General features: G+C 30.1%; 1 long non-coding RNA gene across 1 annotated transcript; it reads right to left on the reverse strand.

The window, feature by feature from the left end:
• Window positions 1–641: 641 nt before the first annotated feature.
• On the reverse strand, window positions 642–2,760 carry LOC129296140 (uncharacterized). Its single transcript, XR_008589699.1, has 2 exons — window positions 1,624–2,760; window positions 642–887 (listed from the first exon to the last, which is right to left on the reverse strand). It is a non-coding gene; the product is annotated as an uncharacterized LOC129296140 (long non-coding RNA).
• Window positions 2,761–6,997: the final 4,237 nt, after the last annotated feature.

Raw genomic sequence — 6,997 nt, forward strand, 5'->3', positions numbered from 1 at the left:
TCTCTGGGTCTGGTCGTGAAGCTGGTCCTTCCTTGGTTCATTTTCATACCAGTTATGAGAACATATCATTACAATGTGCCAATCTGGGAAGCAGCAACAGATTCATATATCTCTTGTGATTTCTTTTCTGGTACTTTTCCTACTCCTATTTCGATCTCTTCTCATAAATATATGATCATCTACATTCCGTTTAATTTAACTTCTACCCTATGAATTACTTCCCTCATGAGCCACACATGGAGATATATATATATATATATATATACTCTATCTGTTTAAATATTTTTAAAAAGTTAAATATTAAAAAATAAAAAATATTTTTAATTTTTTAAGATGTAATCATTACTTTTTTTTAAAGCGCCTAAATTGATAATAAATTTATATTTATTATAGAGTGTTTAATAAAAATAAATATAAAAAAATAGAAATAATTAAAAAGTGAGTAACTACTCATAAAATTCAGTTAAAAATACTTTATTTCTTTAAAGGAGGAAGTATATATATATATATATATATATATAAGTACTGTTAATATAGTTTTCAGGATTTCATGAACCCATTTCTAAATTGAAGTCTATCGAAAGAGATAGCAGAGTGTTGTAAAGTGGGATTCTCTTACTCACGAGTAACATATACACGTATTGATGCTTAACACTTAATTTGTTTCTCTCTGATTTATAGGTTTTCCTTAATTAACACATACATTGTTAACAATCGGACACGAAGACATGCACCCAGAAAACATGTTTCAGTGTAGTAAATATATCACGTACATTCAAGTTTCCTAAAGGAATCTGGATTAAACAACTTAATTATACTTACAATCCATAATCCATAGTATTATGTAGTCGTGTATGTAGCCCAGGAGATAAAGTGGCCACCGATTTCTGAGAGCGAGCACAGATTAAATGATTAATAGGAAAGATCAAATGAAAGTTCTATTTCAAAATAATAAAACTGAGATCGGTTAGATGACTGATTAACCCATATAGAATAATTATTATTCGCGCCAAAATGGCATTAAAATGATAGCTTTTCATTACACATGTATATATGGCCAAGAGAAATAACCACAAAACGTTTCACATTTGCAAAAGTCATTATACGAATAATCGAAAAGGATTAAAAAAATCATTAAAATTCCTCTTTCGATCTATCATTTAGTTGCCCCTTAGAAAAGTGACGTTGTTATCACTTCAGAGTTTCAAGAGACACACGAATGGTCGCGACATGAAAATGTGCAGTAAGAAATTAAATTTAATTAATTAATTTTGTAACTTCCATGATGTATATACATATAATTGTCAGGCACAAATATTTCAAGCTAATTCTTGTGGGTTTTCCCATGACATTCCTCGTTTCAAGAGTAGCCAAATGATTATTATCTCATGGAATAAGCAAATAGTAAGATGGGAATGAGATATATATATACATATATATATTCCCCACAAGTTGATGTTCTTATCTGCAAGTTACATGCTGATGTCTGATACTAGCTAGGTAGTATTTATGCAGCTTCAATTCATCATCTTCTTCTCCAACAAATTTAAGCCCATTAAGAAAAAACCCTAAAAAACGATGGGTTTTTTTGAAAACGAAGAGAAAGAAGAGATAAACATGTACCTTTATGCTCAGTCCTGAGGAAGCAGATCGCTGTGACTTTGAAAATGACAATGCCGTGCTTGCTTTGTGGTTGGAATTATAACAAGACCTAACCCTATATATGTGTATATTACCCTTATGACCTCCATAGTAATTAGTATTAATTAGAATCTCTCAACATATGATTAATTAATAAAATCATAATGAAAAATAACAGAAACAAACACCAATACAACTAAATATGGAAATTCGATCTTTATATTATATATTATCTTATCCATGTATGTACATGGAATATGCTTGGCTCCTCATACGCCATCCACGGAGGCCATCGATTCTCCGGTGGGCTCTGCAAATGGCATACAGGGAGCCAGGCACATACTCATAATCTCACATGCATATGTGTGTGTCTTTTCTCTGTGTCTGTGTTTGTGTAATCTAATTATCTTGCGCCAACACGAAATTAAAGCTGCCTAATCTTCCTCTCGATGAAGAAGGAATGCGACAGAAGACGAAATGAAAGCTACGGCTGGGACATGTTAATTACAGGGTGCTGCTAAAAGAACAGCATAATAACCTTATGAGATGCAAGTTCATGTTGTTTTGTTGCAGAGAAATAAGAATAATCTCTCGGAGAAAATAAGAATCAAGAATAACACGATGGGTGCTGATGAGGTAGGAGGAGGAGTTTGACGAAGACCATGAAAGAAACCTATAGCTACATGTTAACTAACATATACATATCTCTCTCTACCACCTTCATCATCATCAGATCACCCAAGAAGATCAGAAGAAGATGGAGAAGGAGAAGGAGAAGTTAGAGAGATCTAAGAGAGAGAGAGAGAGAGAGAGAGAGAGAGAGAGAGAGAGATGGTGGAGAGGGAAGAGTGAAGGGGCAGAATCGGAGAAGAGGTATATATGGATGATGAGGTGGGGGAGCAAGAGAGATCTGAGAGAGATTGGGGAAGCCATAGCTAGGTAGGTCATCATCATCATCAAAAAAGCCCCACAAAAACAAAACCCTACTCACTCATAAATTCCAATAAAATTAAACGAGCAAACCCAGTAAACTACAACATGTATAAACGTAGAAAAGAGGATCCTTAAGACTCTCTCTAATACCTCACTCTCTTCCCTTTCACTCGCAAATCGGAGCAACATAACATGTGGGGTTCCAGTTGCACCCAACCTCTCTAAATATAGAGAAACACACAGGAAAGAGATACGCCATACAGTACAATCAATTTCTTAACTCGAGTTTTATTCATTTTTCTATAAATTACTATTGACTGATTCAACGAATTTAATTTTGTTAGTACCTTGTTTTTATATAATATTTTATATATATTTCTGTGTATAATATAAAAACTTTAACATTAATGAATAATCATATTTAGGTAATTAATTAATTAATTAAAGTTGTGGTTGGACTACTAACCACGCAATTTCCTAAGCTAAGGCTCTCATGGTGTGTTGTGCGTTTGAAATCTCCTTTTCTGGGTCGCAAAGGTAAGTGTGCTTTTCTATTCTCTGAACTTCATTTTTGTCTGGAAGTGCTTGGAACACATATGGATTCCTCCTCACCCCTATCAACTTTCTTTATATTAAAAAAAAAAAAAGCTAAAAGGAGAAAAGATAAGAAGAGAGAGAGAGAGAGAAATAAAGCAAGAAAAAGAAAATATTTCCATACAATAATATATCTCTCTTCTTTTAATTCTTTTCACGTAATCATATTTTATTACCAACTGATGATTATTCTCCTACTGTGTCTCAGGGACGCAGCTTCGCACCATTCTTTCTCTGTTTAGATTTTAGAATAATCACTTACCCACTGCTCACCCAATTCCATTGCCTTCTTCCATTTCTGTCCATTCGGATATATAGCCCATACTTACATAGCTACATAGCTATTAATTAGCTATAATCGTAATAAGAGATACTAAAAATTGAGACGGCCATATTAAACAAGTTAAAGTACTTGTTTAAATAATCAAAATTATAGTAGAACTGTTGTTGAATTAATCATAAATAAAATATTTTATTGAATTGATTAAGATACTAGTTCAATGATTCACAAATTCAACCGGTCAAATTGATTTAATTTTTAATACTTCATCGGTCCCATTTTGTAAGGAATTTTTGACAGTGATTTATTGTTCTAAAATATAACCCGTTTTGAAAAAAAAATTCATTGATGATCATTAGTTTAATATTGTCCCTTGTTATATTTCACTTTCTAAATAAATTTCCTTTCCCCCTCTCTCTTATTCTTGAAAATTTGTAAAAAATTAAGATTATAAATTATTTTTAATGAATTTTATTAGTATTTACTCTCTTATGTCCAATATATAAGCATTTTAAAAAAAATCACACACTAGTAAAATCCATATTCCCATAAAATTATATATTGCTTTTTCCTCTTATTTCTAATCCTAATTACCAATACACTTCACAATGAATGAGAGATGCATGTACACAAATATCTAAGTTAATAAATACATGGAGTGAAATGGAGAAATTTTTTTTACATATATTAAGTTATTTATATTTTGAACAAAAATTAATTAAAAGTAAATATTTATATTTTATATCAAATAGAGTATAATTTTACAAAAAAATGTCTTAAGAAGTGAAGTTGTTCGGGCTTAGATCATTTAACCTTGGGGAAAAAAAAGGTGGTTGAACTGCTCATCTTTCAAATCTTGATATACATTAACTGATTTTACTTAGTCTGAACTCTGAGAGTTTTTTTTTTTTTTTAACAAATGAAATAATGAGTCTGAACAGATAAATCTGAGCACCGGAAAATAATTGTGGTCATAATTTAATTTAAGTGGAGAAAAAGTGAGAAAAAGAAAAGATGGATGAATTGACGGGAGAGACAGGATGGGCTTTTTGATGTGTGATGTGCAAATTGATTATGAAATTTGTCCTCGTTGAATTTTTCAGCTGCTTTATTCAAAGGAACTGAGTACATTTCACTTAAACTTTTTATGTGTTGGGTACCAAATAATTATTTTCTTCCAAGCATTAATTAATAATATTAAATATATAAAATTGGAAATATATAAAAAGCATAGAAAAAAGTCAGTTCGCATAATGATTTCATTTCAAATCATGTAGTTAAATAAATAGTTTTAAAAAGATTACACACATTCCACAATTTTTGACAAATAATAACTTTGACTGACTTTTGTTCTGCAAAAGTAGAACATTCAACCCCATGAGCGCAATCATATCAATCTGCTTAGAATACGGGGAAAATCATGGAAGTATAAAAATAAAACAGAACAAAATTATTATTATTATTATTTAAAAATTAAAATAAAATCTCAACCATGTTAGACCTATGAGCCTAAATAACTAGTGGTGACAGGAGGAACAACAATCAAAGTTGCAAAAGCAAAAAAGCAAAACCAATTATTATTATTTAATAATAATATTATTATTATATATGTGTGTGTGGCAACGTATGGTGCAGAAAGCAAGATTTTGCTTTATTTCTAACAAAAAGAAAAATATGTTTGGCCCCTTGTTTTTTTTGCTTTTATTGACTAAATATGTGGTGAGGAGTGTAACGTGCCTTTTTAAATTTGTTTCTAATTTTGATTGATATTTCAATTCTTCTTCTTTTACCCGCTAATTAACTTTAAAGACAGAATCAATTTTATTGAACGGGACTAGATATATCGTCCCCTATAATAAGTTTAAAAGTTGTTTAATTTGATGGTCAAATTTATTTTTTATATTTAAACTTAATTTCAATGTGGCTTGTAATAGCATAACTCCTCATAAATTTTATATTTTTTTTAATTACTCCTTATGATCAAATCTGTGCCCTTGATAGATGCATATCTTGCTTGCCAAAGTGTAATAATCTTTATAGTTTTTTAACCAACAATCTTTATAGTTATTTAAATATTTTTTATTGAATTTGAGCTAAGCAATACACAAAATTAACTATAGATGTTAGAAATTTGGTTTATTTTAAGCATTTGCAAGCTACTCCACTCTAATATTTTATTGATATATTTTTCATATATCCTCTTTTATATATTTCTAATTCAAGTAAAGTAATCTCCTTTTCCCATAAAAAAATTATACAACATTTATAAAATCATCTTTATGTTTATAATTCAAGCTGTAACTATACATTGTCAATGTAAAACAGCCTGTTTTAAAATTTAAGAAACAATGGTAAAGCGGAAGCATCACTCCCATTTTTAAAATACAATTTTAGTAAGTTTTTATTCTAAAAAGGCTTGTATATATTTTTTTTAAAACAAGAAGGTGGTTGTGTCCGTTAACTACAATTTTTTTTTGGAAAAATTGTCCTTTTAATTTTAAATAATTGACCAATAATTTTTTTTTACTTATATAATCTTCTTGTTGTTGAAGTAACGGGTTACAATTGCTTAAACATGATAAAAAATTTTCAAAAGAATTATTCGTAAATCAACCTAACAATACCCAGATGTAATTCAGTTAGATTGACGTATAGAAAATAAACATACATACCCTTCTATGCAAAGAGTAAAATAATTTGAAAAAGCCCAGGACATTTAAAAAAACTAAATAGAAAATAAGAGGGAATTGTATAATATAAATGAATAAAAAGCTCTTAGATTTATGTGGAAAAAACTGGGAATACGTGAATCTATATGACATTGAATTGATGTAACCTAATTTAGTTGTGGCCAGTGTGTGTGTGTGTATATCATTCATGGCTCTTGCTGCTATCGTTTAACCTACTTGATGGAAATCTCTCTCTTTTTTCTCTCTCTCTCTGCCGAACCCCATCTTTTTCTCTTTGTTTGATTCTGTGGATTTCCAAAGTCGCACACTATTTTCAAAGTCCTATATATATATATATAAACCATCCAGTACTCTCATGTGCCTTATTTATATTTAATTTAATTATTCATATATATATATATATATATATCAAATGAGATGATACATGCAGGCTGATTCGTACAAGGCTATGTAGCCAAAGACGCCTTGTTTGATTGATCTACGAATGGTCGACGTCTTTGAGAGAATCTCTGGCTGTCATAATTTGGCCACCAATAGAATTTTAGGGTTGAAAACGAAATCAACAGGTATGCCAGCTTCATCTTCCTTTTTCAACCTTATTCTTTACGATTTTATATACATATGTATCACTTTTTCACAGCTGTAAGTTATGATGCTCGATCTCATTCATATATATAATTAATTAAAAATATTCAAATGAGGAGTCTTGGACTCAGTTCAAGATTCATGTGATCTTGTTTATTTTTGAATATGTTTAATTTGGCTCTTGAAATATACAATTGTAAGTGTAAATGGTAAATAATACTACTCTATTAGTTTCTATGTATAAGACTCTCAGTTAAACTTTTTATATTTTTAT

Source organism: Prosopis cineraria, unplaced genomic scaffold, assembly GCF_029017545.1.
Source record: "Prosopis cineraria cultivar Desert tree isolate PC_DT_omini unplaced genomic scaffold, ASM2901754v1 PC267, whole genome shotgun sequence".
In the NCBI taxonomy this organism is placed as follows: Eukaryota; Viridiplantae; Streptophyta; class Magnoliopsida; order Fabales; family Fabaceae; genus Prosopis; species Prosopis cineraria.